At 31.9% G+C, this 18925-nt stretch overlaps 1 protein-coding gene across 7 annotated transcripts in view; it reads right to left on the bottom strand.

Moving 5' to 3' along the window:
* LOC139502865 (alpha-1,6-mannosylglycoprotein 6-beta-N-acetylglucosaminyltransferase A-like) overlaps nt 1-17317 on the bottom strand; it is a 71743-nt gene extending 54426 nt beyond the window's left edge. For all 7 annotated transcript variants that reach the window (XM_071292498.1, XM_071292500.1, XM_071292499.1 and 4 more), the window contains exon 1: nt 17238-17317. The gene's annotated coding sequence lies outside the window, so the exon portion shown is untranslated. The remainder of the gene's footprint in view (nt 1-17237) is intronic.
* Between the last annotated feature and the right edge of the window lie 1608 nt (nt 17318-18925).

The raw sequence follows: 18925 nt of genomic DNA, 5'->3' as shown, positions 1-18925 counted from the left end.
GATTACTCTAATGTCCAATGGCAGTTTTGCAAGACGGGCCACAAGTTGGGGCTATGCCCCAGCTTGTCCAGAGGCGGATTAAGGGGGAGCCCAGGGGGCAAGGGACCCCCTTTTCTGGGAAAAATTTGGTTGATTATTTAGGGAATCACTGAGGCATGACCGAAGCGGGCCCCCTCTTAGGCAGTCAGTGGGCCCCCACTTATGAAAATTTCTAGATCCGCCACTGTTGTCTGTACTTCAGAGTAATCTTGGACTAAGCCTAAGCAGGTTAAGATCATAATTTAAATGACATCAATAATAAATCACATTTGTATCTATGTATCTATGCAAATCAATAGTCTTTTTCCTTATTCATGTATGCTCTGTATGCCCCTTGTGGGCCCTTAATTGGAAATAAAATATGTTCTGTTCTGTTCTGTTCTGTTCATTCCGAGCTATTTTGGAAGTGTCGAAACACACATAATTTTGTCATTGCCGGATATGCAGAGTTGTTTGGTTTTATTTATCATACAGCTAAATTTTAATTTTATCTTCATTATATGTGTGTTTAGAATCAGAGTTGTAACCTCATTATGTCCCGTGAGGGGCCCTTAATTGGAAAATAAAGAACTTTGAACTTTGAACTTACAGTGCCGGTGGCGGTGGTACATTTTTTTGTAACTGGTATCTTTTGACTCTTCCTAGCTTTCCCTACAGATGTAAATTCTGATTTTCTCCAAGTTTATATATGTGCCTTTCTATTAATTGTCGTCCGGCATATAAATAACTTAGAAAAAATATCAGATGAACAGCAATGATAGATTTCTCAACGTATGCAAAATGTAAACAAATTGTAGGACCTCGCGGTTTTTCGTAATTGTACTGAACAGGTCTGAACAGTTCGGCCCTAAATATACCGTCCTAGATGGTGACTCCACTTCGGCACTTGTTCATTCGCATGTACCATGTTCCGTTCAAACTAAAGATTATTTTTATTATACTTCATTAAAAACTGCATATTAAAAAATATTTGTTTGCGACATCCTTGATTTATTTTCATAATACCGGTACGGTGACGGATCAACTTTTGGCCGATATAATTTGGGACGAGATTGTCACCTCAATGTGAGCGTAAGTGCACTCTTGATTAATACGTCACCAAAATGGAGACTACGCTGATGGAAACCCGAAAAAGACATTTCCAGACAGAAAGATTTCAGATAAGTGCATTACAAATTTAATTTAACATGACAGACATGTGTATATTATTATAAAATATAATTTATTGAAGAACTATTATTCTTTTTTGGTTTTTATTTGAGCAAAGCAACATCAGAAAGTCTGAAAGCATATTTGAAAAATAATTTTTACCTAAATTAAACCACAGGAGGTTGAAATCCTATCAATGAGGGTCTATAAATATGTCAACTCGACTATCACAGTAGAGCTTCTCTCTTCTCTCTACGAGAGAAGCTCTACTGTGATAGTCGAGTTGACATATTTATAGACCCTCATTGATAGGATTTCAACCTCCTGTGATTAAACAAAATGAATAATCGTTTTCACATATGATAACGGGTATAACTGGTAGATACGTAAACTTTATAAATATTGAATTGTGTGAATGGTTCTTTAGTGAATAATAAGTAGCTAGCAGAATATGAAATTAGCAGTGGTCCACGGGCCATTGGCCCCTAAAATCTAGTGTGGGCTACTTAAATTTCTACTTTTTTTGTATAGGACTATGTATGTGGGCTAAAAATAATTAATCTGTGGGCTACCCTGAGCTAGTTTTTTTTATCTTTTTAAAGTTCAGGGGATAAAAAAGGGGGGGGGGGGGCTGTAAATGAATTCGATTCCTTAGGTTAACAGCTTCCGACGTTCTGTATAAACAGGCAACAACATTTCTATTGATTGTACTGCTTTTAAACGTCTTAGAACAATTGATTCTTTGTGGATTTTTTGATACTTTTAGGGGATTGAATGATTCCATGCAGATTTCAGTTATTTATTCAGCAATACTACTTGGAAGAACAGACAGCAACATATTACAGAAAGAAGCAGAACTTTACATGTATCCTTTTATATATCTGACGCATAATTTAATTTTTAATATTGGGTAGGTACAGGGGCGGATCCAGCCATTTTGAAAGGGGGGGGGTTCATACTTTATGTTCTAAAAAAAGTGAACCCCCTTTGATACGCCACTAGTGTACCATTTTTATTGGTAATTTAACAATATGAACAGCCATTAATAAAATTGGCCAACAAGTCTGCTTTTCGGAAAAACCTTCTTTTTTTTGCATTTAAACAATGTATCGAACAGGTCGAAAAAACAATTTTTTTCAATTTTAGCATTACATGTAGTTGCAGCTGAGGGTGAAACAAACATATTTTTTTCTCAGGGTCAAAAACAAATTATTTTTTTCTCCAAAAACAAGAAACAAACTTTATTTTCCAAAAAATCCATTACCCCCCCCTACAAAAATTAAGTGGTTGCTGCCTAACTACATGTAATGTAATTCAAACAGTCAATGGCGGTCGCTAACCTACATAAAAAAAAACATAAGATACCGCCTGATTGACAGTAAGATCTCATGCGACTCACTAACGAGCCCCTGTGTACCAGGGCAAACATACCTTATCAGTCATTCAGTGGCGTATTTAAGGGAGGGGTCTTGTTGTTTTTTTGGACAATCATTGCATTTGAAAAGGGACATATAGTTGGACCCCCATTTATCCTGGGTTGGGAACCACCCTTTTTGAAATGGCTGGATCCGCCCTTGCTTAGAATGAGGAATATGGATTTAAACTAATTTAAGAAAATATTTGCAATAGAAAAATTAAAAAAAGGACTTTACTCAAATTTTGTAATTTCTTATAGAATTAATGTAAGACATTTATTGGTCCTGAACTAAGGACATTCTCAGGATATTTACAGGATATACCAGGATTATCCCAGGGCCAACTCAATGCAAGCAAATCTGTAAATCCTGACATCAGGATAATTTCCTGAGACCAGGACCTGAGAATCCTGAGAACAGGATTATCACAGGATTTTCTACTAGGAAATTTATGGTCTGGATGGTCCCTGGATGATCCCTGGAATATCCTTGTTCCAATACCGTCCCATGTTTGACCCTATCTCCAGTCAGAGCTCAGACATAAATAAGTCTGAATCTGCTTTTGACTCATAGAGGTCTAAATTTGTAAGTTTTATGATTTGTCTCCCTTTAATGCAAGACAAAATACGACTTTAATAAGTCAAATATTGTTAAGCAAGAAATAATTGACCAGAATCAAAAAGTTGCAAATATCAACTCCTACAAGTCTATAAGTGATCAAAATTGGTTAACTTCAAGACCCACGCATATTTATAAGGAGGTCATGCATCTAAATCAAATAATGACAACATTGAAAGTCAATGCTTTGTCTTCTAAAGAAAAATATGAATGAGAGTCTAAAAAATCGGAGATAATGTTAATTAACCTTACAATGCAACCACCTGGAACCACACTTAATGAGGTAAAACATCTGTGTTTAGGAAGGATGTTCAATTAGACAATTAAATATAGATAGCTCAAGTCCTTGTGAACTCTCAGACAGGTTTTTGCTGTCATAGGTGGTGTAGTTTGGCCACCAAGTGAAATTAAGTTTTTTCATCAACATAAATAGACCTAAACAAGTCTGTCATTTTCTGACTTAGATAAGTCTAAAATTGAAAACACATTTTTATGATAAATACATGTTTTGACTTCTTTAAGTCAAAAACAAAAATCGACTTGTTTATGTCTGAGCTCTGACTGATCTCAGGATCAGGATATCTCAAGATTGCCCTGTGATTTTTCTCAAGATTATCCTGAGATATCCTGGGGAAATCTTGTGATATCCTGCACTATTTTCGCAAGGGTTAGGTTTTCATCATTGTAGAAGGCTGTACATTGCTTGCATCCTTCACTTGAACTTTTGTGGATATATAGTTGTCTTATTACCGGTAGGAGTCAAACCAGTTCTCCTTATTTTCATATAAATTATTATGACTTCTCAGACAGATGAAAGTACCAGATCATGCAGATCTAGATAAGGTTAATGTATTGTTGTCTAATGTTCAGTGGCAAAACTTGAAGTGGCATAATGTGTAGTGGCATCAAAGTCACTAATTAGGACATATTGAGAGAAGACAAATACATAACTATCTCTAACATGTCTTAGGACTTTTACTTTATCAAAACACCTCAAACAAAATTGCTATTTAATACTAATTCTGAAAACAAGACCCTTATAATTTTAAACTGTTATTAAATAAAGCAATTTTATAACAACATGAAAATAGGAAAAAATTTTACCTGTGAAATGTCCAATGTAATTTATCAATCTACCGATGTTACAAGGAAGACAGTTTTATATATTTAATGATACTGATGCATAGAAATCAATATAAACTCAATCAGCATCAAAGTGCAAATTAATTCCAGGTATTAATTATAAATGATTACAACATTTGTTCACAATAGCAAAATGCACTATATCATTGGAATCAACTTTTTTTTAATGTAAGGCCAAAAAAATATATACATGTATTTATTTGTTTCCTGTAACCAGACAGAAAAAAAACCCAGGGTAGGAATATGTAAGTAACGGTAGGTTACAAGATGTTAAACAGGCGCGGATCCAGAGGGGGGGTTCCATGGGTTGGAACCCCCCTTTTTTTTGGACGATCAATGCATTTGAATGGGGACATGTAATTGGAACCCCCCCTTTGTCCTGGGTTAGAAACCCCCCTTTTTAAAATGGCTGGATCCGCCCCTGTTAAATCATTAAATGATTTCTTCCTTAAATAATTTTCATATTTTAAAAACATAACATGAGGAAATGTTGTTGCCTTTCATGAATTGTACTAACAAAATGACTGGACTTAAAAGGTGAATAGTAAAACATGTTGATCAAAAAAAATTAAGGGTAGGTACATTTTACATGTAGCTACATGTATGATGGAGACAGGAACTCAATTATTTTTAGCCTCATACATGATTGTACTTTTGGGGAAAAAATGTGTACAAATTAATGTAAGGTCAAATATCGTAGTATTTGTGGTTCTAGTTACAATTAAAACTAGTTATAAGGGTATGTAGGTACAGATGTAAAGAGGGTATTTTTTTATCATATGTTTTTTTAAAGTTGAGTAGAAAGCCATACTTGTGAAAAAAAACATTTGAAGCCAAATTAAGGAAACAGAAAACAGCAAATACAAATGTATATATGACTTACATATATATATCAATAGAGAAGTATAAAACCAGACATTAAATAAATATAACACGTCATAAATGTAAAACCTCAGGGAAGGAAAGTTTATTTCTATCTGGAGTATAGAAATAAATCCAATTTCACAACAATCAAAGGAACACTGTTACACATTTATTCCTTATATAAATATAAATTATAGAAGATAACATAATTGTACTGATAATTTAGTGTTAGTGTATTTATACATTTAAACTCTTCATACTAATTGATCATATTATTCAAGAACTTTACTTACTGTATCCAATGATTCATTAATTTCATTTAAGCATTTCTATAGATATATGCCAAATTAGTACTGTAAATTGTATACAATTTAAAAAAAAAGGTAAATTTTTTATGTATTTGTGAATTAAGGAAGCTCGCGGATACAAAAATTTCAGCAAAATATTTAGCATTTGTCTTTTCATTACAAATTATATTTATTACACTATTACATTTTGTATTAGTTATTACTTTATGACATGGTACAAAAATCAACCAACAAAATCGATTCGATTTGGCCCCAGATCACTTTTTCCGACGTAGTCGGTATAGTTTCTGTTTGTGCCCTTTGAACTTAAGGACGCTTATTTTTAACTATGGCAACAGAATACGTATACGCTCGAAAATCCTTTCTGTGATTGGACAAAATGCTGTCATGGTGGGTGATTTGGTTGTGTTTGAAAAAACGTCTCGTTAATTAATATATCGTGATGGAAAGCAAGTGAAAAACTATAAATATTTGAACTAGATCTTACAAAGATTTATATTTTTATTAAAATAATTGTTTCTCCAAAAGCTCTTTGCATCCATGACAGCTGTTTATTCGGGACAATTATATAATTGTTAATGTAAACTTTGTTGTACGAAAGTACATGACTTTTAGAACGCACCTACCCATGTGAGATTTTCGCTGGGTTTTGGTGAATGTAAACAGAAAGATACAAGGACCGAGAATACTGAACACAAACATGGAAAACGTTATTTAAATGGTATCTTTGTGCTTCTGAAGGTTATCGAAATGATAGTTTTAAACATATACTCAAATTTAAATACGTAGGATATCTTTTTTAAAGATAGTTCTTGTTAAATATTTTTATCATCGAAAAAGCTCCAAATTATCTCCCTTTGGTGCAAAAATGCCATTTTTTTGCATTAAAATTAAAATATCTTCTTTAACACATCAGTGACCTATATTTTTTATTAATGTTTTCAAATAAGCCATAAGCTGTACATTTAAACTAAATAAACAGCTGCGCCATGAGCGCATGATACGCCTGGCGTCTTGTGTGTTAGTTTTATGCAATAATCATAAATAGTTTCTGAGAAAGTTTTAAGCAATAACCATATATTGTTTTTGAGACACGGTGGGACAAGTGAAACCCCCCACTCTGTTTTTTTTTTACAAAAAACTAAATATCAATAAAAATAAAATTTTGAATCAAAACTAAAAAGTATACAGATCTTAAGATTAATACAACAAAGAAGTGTGTAAAGTTTTAAGCAATAATCATAAATTATTTTTGAGATAGGGTGTGACATGTAAAAAAAACCTCCCCTGTTTTACAAAATACTCAATAACTCAAAAATAAAATTTGAATCATCACCAAAAAGTATACAGATCTTTAGATTAATATAACAAAGAAGTGTGTAAAGATTTAAGCAATAATCAGAATTTTTTTCTGAGATACTGCACAACATGTTAAAAACCCCTCCCCCCATTTTACAAAATACTCAATAACTCAAAAATGAAGTTTTGAATCATCACCGAAAAGTATACAGATCTTAAGATTAATATAACAAAGACATGTGTAAAGTTTTAAGAAATAATCATAAATCGTTTTTGAGATATGGCGCGACATGTAAACCCCCCCCCCCTTTTTTTACAAAATACTCAATAACTCAAAAATGAAATTTTGAATCATCACCAAAAAGTATACAGATATTAAGATTAATATAACTAAGAAGTGTTAAAAGATTAAGCCATAATCAAGAATCGTTTTTGAGATACAGTGCGACATGTGAAAAAAAATCACCCCTGTTTTTATTACAAAGTGCCGTAACTCAAAAAGTTTTAATCTTATTTTCACCAAAAAGTATACAGATCATTTGACCTTCATAAGAAACAACTATATTAAGTTTCATGAAATTTGAATAAGTCGTTCTCAAGTTATGGTGCGACATGTTTACGCTGGACAGACAGACGGACAGACACCGGACATTTGTATACCATAATACATCCCGTCAAAAATTTTGACGGGGCGTATAATAATTGTTAAATTTAGTCCATTTCTGTAATTAGGTTATTTTTTTTATTTCAATATTACCTCTATTTCTCCTATTAGTTCAACAGAAAAAATTAATGGACATTAATATAAATGTATGCTTCTTTCGGAGGCAGATTGTGAGCTTAAATTAACTGTGACCCCATTTTTTATTTCATTTTTCTAGTATAAGATAAAGTTAGTTTATAGAAAAACATAGCAAAATCCTATATTAAACCAGATGCTCCGCAGGGCGTAGCTTTATACGACCGCAGAGGTTGAACCCTGAACGGTTAGGGCAAGTATGGACACAACATTCAAGCTGGATTCAGCTCTAAATTTGGATTGTGATTAAATAGTTGACACAGCATAGGTTTCTGACACAGAATGAATGTGTTCTAATGAACTTAAAATTTTTGTTTCTCTTAGAGCAATTCACTATGCTGTTGAATATTAATCCTCTCAAAAAAATGTTTGAAGAAATTTTCTTTTTTATTTATGAAATTTCAAATGAGAAAAATTGAACCCAATTTTTTTAATCACATCCCCCTTTCCCTTATTCCAAAACTAATCTCAATTAAAATTTCTAATGGAGTTTGCAACAATAACTACTCATTTAAATACATCATAAAATATTAAGATGTAAAAAAACTGCTTGTTATCACTGAATGGTAAAGATTATTTTAATTTATCAGTTGGTAGTAAAAAGTGAATATACATTGTATATTGTATATAACAAAGATTTAAGTTGATTCTGGACAAAGAAAGATAACTCCAATTAAAAAAAAATCTTGCTATTGCACAATATTTTGCAATTAGATATTTCTTGCTTACTATTCTGGACAAAGAAAGATAACTCTAATTAAAAAAAAATTTGATATTTCACAATATTGTGCAATTAGATATTTCTTGCCATTGCGCAATACTGTGCAATTGAAAAGACTTGCTATTACACAATACTTAATATAATAATTTTAGATCCTGATTTGGACCAACTTGAAAACTGGGCCCATAATAAAAAATCTAAGTACATTTTTGGATTCAGCATATCAAAGAACTTCAAGATTTCAATTTTTGTTAAAATCAGACTAAGTTTAATTTTGGACCCTTTGGACTTTAGTGTAGACCAATTTGAAAACAGGACCAAAAATGAAGAATCTACATACACAGTTAGATTTGGAATATCAAAGAACCCCATTTATTCAATTTTTGATGAAATCAAACAAAGTTTAATTTTGGACCCCGATTTGGACCAACTTGAAAACTGGGCCAATAATCAAGAATCTAAGTACATTTTTAGATTCAGCATATCAAAGAACCTAACTGATTCATTTTTTGTCAAAATCAAACTAAGTTTAATTTTGGACCCTTTGGACCTTAATGTAGACCAATTTGAAAACGGGACCAAAAGTTAAGAATCTACATACACAGTCATGACAGTTAGATTCAGCATATCAAAGAACCCCAATTATTCAATTTTGATGAAATCAAACAAAAGTTTAATTTTGGACCCTTTGGGCCCCTTATTATGTTGGGACCAAAACTCCCAAAATCAAACCCAACCTTTCTTTTATGGTCATAAACCTTGTGTTTAAATTTCATAGATTTCTATTTACTTATACTAACGTTATGGTGCGAAAACCAAGAAAAATGCTTATTTGGGTCCCTTTTTGGCCCCTAATTCCTAAACTGTTGGGACCTAAACTCCCAAAATCAATACTAACCTTCCTTTTGTAGTCATTAACATTGTGTTTAAATTTCATTGATTTCTATTTACTTAAACTAATGTTATTGTGCGAAAACCAAGAATAATGCTTATTTGGGCCCTTTTTTGGCCCCTAATTCCTAAACTGTTGAGACCAAAACTCCCAAAATCAATCCCAACCGTTCTTTTGTGGTCATAAACCTTGTGTCAAAATTTCATAGATTTCTATTAACTTAAACTAAAGTTATAGTGCGAAAACCAAGAAAATGCTTATTTGGGCCCTTTTTGGCCCCTAATTCCTAAAATGTTGGGACCAAAACTCCCAAAATCAATACCAACCTTCCTTTTGTTGTCATAAACCTTGTGTTAAAATTTCATAGATTTCCATTCACTTTTACTAAAGTTAGAGTGCGAAAACTAAAAGTATTTGGACGCCGGACGACGACGACGACGACGACGACGACGACGACGACGACGACGACGACGACGACGACGACGCAGACGCCAACGTGATAGCAATATACGACGAAAATTTTTTCAAAATTTGCGGTCGTATAAAAAAATAATGATTTAGACCGGGGCCCCCTTAAACCTAAATGTATCATATATGCATGCCATCGACACTATTTTTATAGCATCTAAATTTGTCTTAAACAATGTTGTACATTTTGAATTTCATACATACAGTACATAATACATTAGCACTTCTAGTACTAACCCCACCCCCTTTAATAAAATGTAAGAGCTTGAAAAGTTGTATTGATCCATGGTGAAAAAAAATCTGGGAAACTTCATGATTTTGGCAGAAAAATAACATGGCAGGATACATATGATGTCATTTGCACATGAATACATTCAAATTCAAGGTTGTTTTGTTACTTGTATAAAGTCAAATTTGGATGAAATCTTATTCAAATGACATTTTTAAGGTTACTGAGATTTTGCGTTATTCTCAATTATATTGTAATAATCAAACATTTGTGAATTCCAGTAATTCAAAATGGCGACCTGAGGCATGTAAATTGTGGATTTGACAGCCAGTTTTAGCTAAAGGTAATGTTACATAAAGATTGCATTAGAATGTAATTAAATGTGTCTGATTGTACTTTCAGTTCCCTGGAGTTAAAACATTTTTAACAAACAGTGTTTTAGCTATAATGAAGATTCAAAGGCAAATGAAGGACAAATAAGTTTTTTTTCTTTCATACAAAGATCATTTGGATAAGGTTTATACATGTAGGTAAAATTGATGTGACATATTAAAGTACAGTATTTTTATAGAAATTAAACTTTTTTGTAATTCTACATGTAGTCCAATTGGTTAAAATAATTAACATAAAGGGACTACTTAAGGGTACAATTTTCTCATTTTTTAAGGGGCATAACTCTAGAACTGTTACAAATGTATAGTCACGCAACTGAAATACAAACTTGATTTGTGTATTGTGGTAACTTAAGCATTTTGTATTAGTTTCATAAAATTTGGTTGAGGCATTGAACTTAAAGTAGTGATGGGAAACTAACTTTGGGACATACGTACGGATGTCCGTACAGACTGACAAGGGTAAAATTTTAGTCCCTCTTCGCCATGACAGGGGCAAAAAAACATGAACACAAAGGCAAATTCAAATTGATATTGTTATCTTTTAAAATAAAATGGTTTCTATTGTTTTTTTAAATCCCTTCCTTTAAGTTAATTAATCATTTAATCATCCAATTTCATTTTCATATACAAAGATATATATATACAATCACTTCCCAATACATTTGTATAACACTTCACTTATTTGAAACAATATAAATCAATGAACAAATATACCTGCTATTATACAAAACATTGCTTAACAAAACATCAAAATCATTGAGATACAGTTACAAATTAGAAAATCCATAGAAATATCAGGTAGACTAAGGCCGAAAAAAATTATGTCATGTGTAGTTCTAGTTACCCTAGTTACCCTACCTACCAGACCTACCTTACTTTTTAGTCTTAGTAATTATTATAGCCTGTCCTTAACATTTTGTCTTCATTTTGCATTAAGCACCGTTAAAGTCAGAATGTTGCTCCTATTATGCCCATAGACTCAATGTAAAAAAAAACATAAAATGAAAAAAAATCCCACCTACTTAAAAATATACTTAGCCTTACTTTTTTTCAGATGTACATTTAACTGGAACCACACATACTATTTTATTTGGCCTAACTACCTACACAAAGTGTCATCTCCAGTGTCTGACAGTTAATGCATTTCTATTTTTGTTCAAATTAAACTGTTTTTCACAAAAAGGTTTCATGAATTATTGAATTATTGATGAAATCATTGTTTATGATATATTTGTTCCAATAAAAAAAAATTCAAAAAAAGGTTTCATGAACTATTGAATTTTTGATGAAATGAAATCATTTTTTTTATGATATATTTGTTCTGATTAAACTTTTTTCACAAAAACATTGAAAAAGGTTTCATCAATTATTGAATTTTTGGAAGAAATCATTTTATTTGAGATAACATTATACAATTGTAATATCCTGATTAAGTGTCTGTATTGAGAGTATGAATAAGTCAAAGTCTTAAATAATAAATGAAATAGATTCTCTAGTGAAGATCGAGTCTTTTATCATGTTTATTGGCAATTATATATATCTTGAGATCTGTTTAAATCTACGTTGTTTTTATTTCTATTTTGTCTAGTTCTCCGATTCTCTGGTGAAGGGTTGTCTCATTGGCAATTATCATGATACATCTTCTATATATCTCTAGATCTGTTTAAAAATCTGCATTGTTTTAGGTGTAATGGAATTGTATGTGATATTTGTCTACTCATAAAAATTGTCTTGTTTTTTTTCTATGCATAGAAGGAATTCACTAACATCATGAACATGACTAACCAATTTAGTAATGTCAATTTATTGCTAGATCTCGTTTTAGTGCTAACTATATATGCTGTGCTACTACCTTGTATTTACAAATGCACATACATGTATAGATTGAGTCAACAATTGTCAACACTGCTAGAAGAGTAAACATTGTTTAAATAAATTGTTGACACAGAGAAATGCCTTGCCTGTCAGCAGAAATTTCAGAAAAGGACAATCTGATGGACAGCATCAAATCATATAGTGTGAGGGTGTCAAAGTGATTGTCAAACTGACATGACTGAGAAGCACTTTTATAGAAAATATCATTGATCTATCCCATATCACATGAAGTTCCTATCAAACTAATTTTAAGCAGAAAACATGGAAAACTTCACATTGAAAATCGCTAATTAATTCAAAGTCACAAGACCATGACCTAGGTACAGGCCTGCATGACCTGGAAATAGTTTAGTTTAAACATATTTATTTATAGTGGATTGGGAAACAAGTTTTGCAACTTATATTAATCCCTTTCCACTTTGCAGGTGCGAGTGCTGCCTTGTAGCGGCATTAGCCTACTCTTTTTTGAAATCTACAAGGGTGTCTTTAACGTGCAGGAAATAGTTGTCACACAGATACCTGTACATGTACTGATAGAAATTAGAAATCTAGTAATCTAACAGAAAGTGTACATTTTTTAATGTTTTAATAAGCAACCTATCATACATGTCATATACAACTTTATAATCTGGTCGGTGTCTTGTTTCTTTTAATATATTACAAAAATGTAGTATTGTTATATATATATAAATACCAATTATTGTTTTTGTACATTATCTATACATAGTGTCCAAAAATAATATCCACTTGAATATCGTTAAATAATATGGATGAGGTATTTATTGATTTTAGGAAACAATTTAATAACGATTTACCGTATAAATTAATGGTAAAAACAATATTTAGTTTAATCATTATGTTTATTTAAATATTCATCAAGTCTTTTAAACTGAAATGAGAACTTTAAATTTTAACCAAATACCTTTCAGAGTCAATACCACAAATTTTTCAAGAAAATGTTTATATTTCATTTTACAAAAGTGTATTTAATAACTACCAATTATTGATTGAAAGTGTCTGCTCATTGATTTACTTTAGTGTACATGTTAATTAACAATAAAAGAGATAGCAGCAAATTAACAGGTTGAACTATGATAATGAAACCCCTCCCCCTCCCAAGGGTTCTCATTAAGGCGAGTCTATCAGTCCAGGACTCTAGAAAATCTTTCTAGACTCTGAAGATGCATAAAAATTGTAAATATTATATCAACTAAATGCACAAATAGCATCTTTTTGTGACAAAAGTTTAAAATAATGAAAACTTTTAAAATATTATTTCCTTGCTCCATATTTTGTCTTGGGGACTGAAATGATATGTTCACATGTACAAAAATGTACACAACAGCCCAAGTGGATTTTGCTTTTCCTAACTGCCAATAGTGGACAGCCAACCCGTGCCCACTCTAGCTACAGTTGTATACATGTACATGTATAATCTCTTTTTTGTAAAAAATATTATTACAAATGCTTATCTGCTTTTTTCAACATGTTCAATAGATTGTACATTTGTACCTGCAAGTCTTTTGATTCAGCAAGAAATTGCATCACGCCATGTCCACTCTTATGGGTGGGCAGAGTTGACAAGCTAGAAATTTTGCCTACCGGCACTGGGTGACCACTGCAAAATCCACCTGAGCTATACTGTAATGTACATGTAGCAATTAAATTTCATTTTCTGACTTAAGTACTGTTGACAGTCTCTGGTTTCACCTTTAAATATTCTTATTACATGAACATGTACCCTGTTATATAAATATTGTAAGTAAAAAATGTGGGTAGTATTGTTTAATGCATGATCAATGTGAAAAAACACATTGATCACACATCATGCACATATGAAAATTGAATTCAAATTACTGATAGCTTTAAAATTCATGAAAATTGTAGTTCCTGAGAAAATGTGACAAAATTTCACAACTTGGCCATTACAATGTACATTCCTTCGTCATCATCATCCACAAATATTCACTCTGTGATTAAAGTTTTTGAAATTTGAATACCTTTCTTAAACTATCCTTGATTTCTACGTATACCAAACTTGGAAATAATCTTGTTTATCATCATAAGATAGTTTTTAAAAGTAAATTTATTAAAAAGAAAATCCTGTTTATATTTTATGTATCTGTATTTTACTTATAAATCTTTAATTGTCACCAGTTTTACATGGAAAAAAGTCGTTTTGGAAAAGTCTCAGTTTTCCTAGTCAGATAGTTTAAATTATTCCCTGTGTGACTTGTAAATTAGAACTTGACTTCTTTATCATGCTTAAACCAATTTGTTAAATAGCAATTTGAGTTTGCTATGAAGTCAGTTGGCCAGAGAGTTTTAACGATTTTCAAAATTCTTTGGCGACTTAAATTGTCTTTTCGCTGGCCAGAATATATATAATATTATGCCTGTTTTATGCATCCTGCAAGAAGAAGTATATAACTATTCTTTTACCATATAATAAAGAAGATGTGGTTTAATTGCCATTGAGACAACTCTGCACAAGAGAACAAAAGACAAAGAAATCAACAGTTACATTTGTATATATAGGTCACTGTACCGCCTTCATGATTTACTTCATATGCAAAAAATTTTCTTTTTAATAATCTGACGAATGACACATACATGTACATGTACCTTGTGGAGTCTGCTGACAGGTGACTAAGATTTAAAGCAAGGTTGGTTTGAATAGAAATTACATTCTTGGATTTTTCAAACCTTCATTTCAAAGTTTTCTTTGTTTTCTTGGTCTTTTTCCATCACAATTAGACATATCATATGGCCCCACATGCTTATGAATTTATTCTTTACAATTTAGTGTATCAAACGACAAAATTTGTTGCATAGCATAAACACTAGTAAACTCATTTTATTTTATAAATACAAATTTACTTTAATGACCCAGATAAGCACCAATAAATCACATGAATTGTTCATGGAAATAGTCAGTTACATTAGAGCAAGTTAGTTGCTGCAATATATCATTGTACATGTAGGTTTCTCTATATTTTTATAATTTTCTTCTACTATTCATCTATTCTTAAGACATAAGATATAAAGCTTTATTTAGAGTAGGTACATTGTATATATGCAAAGCAAGTACAAACATAAGCTTTTCAATTTGTAAATATGGTAGACACTTAGTCCTGGGTCTCACTGGGGTCTGAGCGTGACACGACAAATTATTGTGCCGTGAATACGGAAAATGAAGTCTAGTGGGACACAAGAAATTATGTTAAAATAAGAATTGCTTACATACATAGTGTAAGTGGGATACAGGAATCTGACAAAACAGTAAGAGGGATCCGGGGTCAGAACCCCCCCAAATTAGACCCCTTTAGTCAGCCACAAGCAATTGAGCTAATGAGGTACTTCTTTAGGCCAAAAAAAATATATGTCTGTATCCTGTTCCTGACTGACCCAGACTCAAAACCCCCGACCCTAAATCTTTTTATTCAATTTCAGAAAAAGTCGTTTCCGGTCCGATCCAGATCCGTATCTTACTATGCCTCAACACTCAAAATGGCTGCTCCCAGCACAAATGTGCTACAATTAAAGTCATAAGAAACCTTAAATCAAAAAAAATAATGCATATGTTTTTTTATAACTCAATGGATAGTTTTCATTATAAAACTTATGTACATATACTTTTTTCTGAAGAAAATTCTTTAATTTATTCATATTTAGAAGACGTTTACTTTATGTGAATTGCTTCCTTCCAACTTCTTGGTACACATAATTAGGTCTTGGAGTGCTATTTTTATTCCAGGAAGCAATTCCCCCGACATATTTTCCGTATGCAAAGTGACCTCAGTGTGACCCATCTCGTAAAAATCAGGTGACCACATGTACAATACGCATGGATGTCCTTAAAATGAACTATAAATCTGAATTTACATGTTAAACACGTGCTGAATTTCCATGCTTTTTTGTTGATTTTTTGTCGATTGATGACAAACAGGTGACAATCGTTAAACTTCGGCTTCAAAACACGAACTTTAATTACCTTCCATATCTTTATAACAACACTGACCTATTGAAAAAAAATTGACGATTGTACGAAATTTACACGAAAAAAATGATAAATTCGTGCACAGTAGACTAAGTTTCAGATGTATTGGTGTAAGAATTGAAAGAACACTTTTTTAACCGGTCACTTCTTATGACTTTAAGGTTTAAAAAAAGTCGGCATTGTAAGGATAATTCAATCAAAGAGATTAAATCATTTTGGGGTACAGGACCCTTAATTAAACATGACATTTAACTGACTGCAAATCTGACAGGGAGTGCAAAAATAATAAAAAAAAAAATTCTGACATACCAATGATACCATGCATATAGTCCAAATAATTATGGCGTCTGGCAAGGCTATTTTCTTGTCAAAATTAGGTGTTAAAGTCCCCCCCAAAATTTGCTCTCAAACTCCAGACGTAAAAAATGGCTTCAGTGTTATGACGTCGTAGGAAGGCGTCCCAGAAAAAATAAAATAGCCTTGCCAGACGTCATAATTATTTGGACTACCATGCATACCGACCCGGATTTATTTGCCTTGGCAGCAGGAACAGACATATATTTTTTATTTGGCCTTAGCTCAGTCAGTACACATGCTGCCTGTTAACACAGGTCACGGTGGAGACAAAGATGTTTGTCAAAGATGAATCATGCTCTCTGGTGGCCCTCTGCCCTGGTTACAAATCTAAATTAAAATCAAACAGAGTACTTACTCTCTCCTCTCCAATAAATTAGTGAATATCAACTTCTTGGTACACATAATTGGGTCTTGGAGTGCTATTTTTATTCTTGGATGACGCCTTTTTTTGTATACGTTTTTATTTTTACGTTTTACAAACTCAAAAAGGAAAAAAATAAAAAATAAATAACCCTTCATTAGACGTCATGACGAAGTTTTTGATGTGGTTTCCTACATATAAGCGTTTGCTGATCAATAAGGAAGTTTATTATACGTACGAATGATTCAAATATTGAGATCTTTAAACCTGTTACTGCAATCATTATATGTAGAAATTATACCTACCACAAGCTTCTGTATGTCAACATTGCCATTTGCTGTTGTCAAAATTTTCAGCATGAATAATTTTACTTCCGGTTAAAATTATTTCATTTCCGACAATCCTTTTTTTTTTTTGTAGATATTTTTTAATTAATAATATGCATACAATTTCCTAGTAAATACACAAATGTTTTTAATAAATATGGGATCAAAGATACCATTTTTAGAGTAAAAATGTACATTTGAATTAACTAATCGGAATCGATAATATTTTATCCCATTCGGTTTAAATTTTCTGGTAAAGCACAAAAAAGCAATGCCCATAGCTTTCGTTTCGTTTCTTCATAGAACTTGTAATTTGTCTCTTGTTTCTTTACCAAAACCTCTTCAAACGAAGATTTTATACTCAGTTGCCCAGTTGTTTTTATATACCTTTAATTCTAAATTTGATTAAAAAAGGGGGGAATAGCAAAATTATATCCGGGTGAAATTTGATCCGGAGGAAAAAATGTCACAGTAGTTGTTGTTATTTTTTTATCCGGAGGAAAATATTTCCTTGGGATATTTTTTCCTTTGCCGTGAAATTCTATCTGGGTAGTTAACTTATAGTTATTAGAAAAAAACTTATCCCTTAAAATACTATGAAATAACAATAGTGTATTTGAAAAAAAGCGAAATTATATTTAAAAAAAATGTATTATAATGGTAAATAAATTTACAAATTATCCTTGAAAAAATTTCCTGAAATATTCAAGTCAATATCATCCTTTTAAAAAGAAAATGATCATGAAACATAGGGAAGAAAAACAGAAGTAATTTCAAAGATCATAATTGTGAAAATAATATCATGATTAAATAAGGTTAGTGTAATACATGTAAGAGTGAGTTGTTTTCAGATCTCAGTACAAATGTAAATTTAAAAGTAAGGTAGAAATATAGTTGCATTACTACTGTTAACAGTAATAAAAGAATTTGATTATGATGATATATTTAACTATTCAAATCAGAGGCGGATTTAGGGGGGGGGGCAGGGGTACCGGGCCCCCCCCCCCTTTTTGGAAAAAAATTGGTTGCTTATATAGGGAATCACTGAAGCGTGACTGGAGCGGGCCCCCTCTTAGGTCAGTCAGTGGGCCCCCACTTATGAAAATTTCTGGATCCGCCACTGCAAATAGTCTGGGGACAGAGATGTAGCTATTGATTATATGGAAATCAAATAAATCATAGCATAACAATATATTGGAACAAAAGCATGTTTAACAGCTGGATAGTTTTTACCTGTGAAATGTTATCTGTCTTATCAAATCAAGTTGTAAGTCATCTTTTTATATAAATGAATATATAAAAAATAAGATTCAAGGAAAAATTTCACTATAAAATAGATTCAGAAATATATTATATTAATATCTTTAAAATATAAATTGCTCATAATTACCTCCCTTTGATAAATTATGCAAATTTGGTCTACCTTTGTGAAACATTTTATAATTATAGTCAGGTATATATCGATTGTGAATAACTTACATAGTAGTTAATGGGACTGTATTTCACACGGTTCTGTGAAATATAGTACGGCAAATATATACCGGTACATACTATCCGCATAACACAGATAGATTTTCACTCCTCTGGAAAAAAATCAACCTGTGAAATACCATGCCTGGAAAAAAATTACTGGGACAGATCATCCTCAGGATAAAATATCACAAAGG

This window comes from Mytilus edulis, chromosome 14 (assembly GCF_963676685.1).
Source record: "Mytilus edulis chromosome 14, xbMytEdul2.2, whole genome shotgun sequence".
Lineage (NCBI taxonomy): Eukaryota > Metazoa > Mollusca > Bivalvia > Mytilida > Mytilidae > Mytilus > Mytilus edulis.
This window is presented reverse-complemented; position numbering and strand designations above follow the sequence as displayed.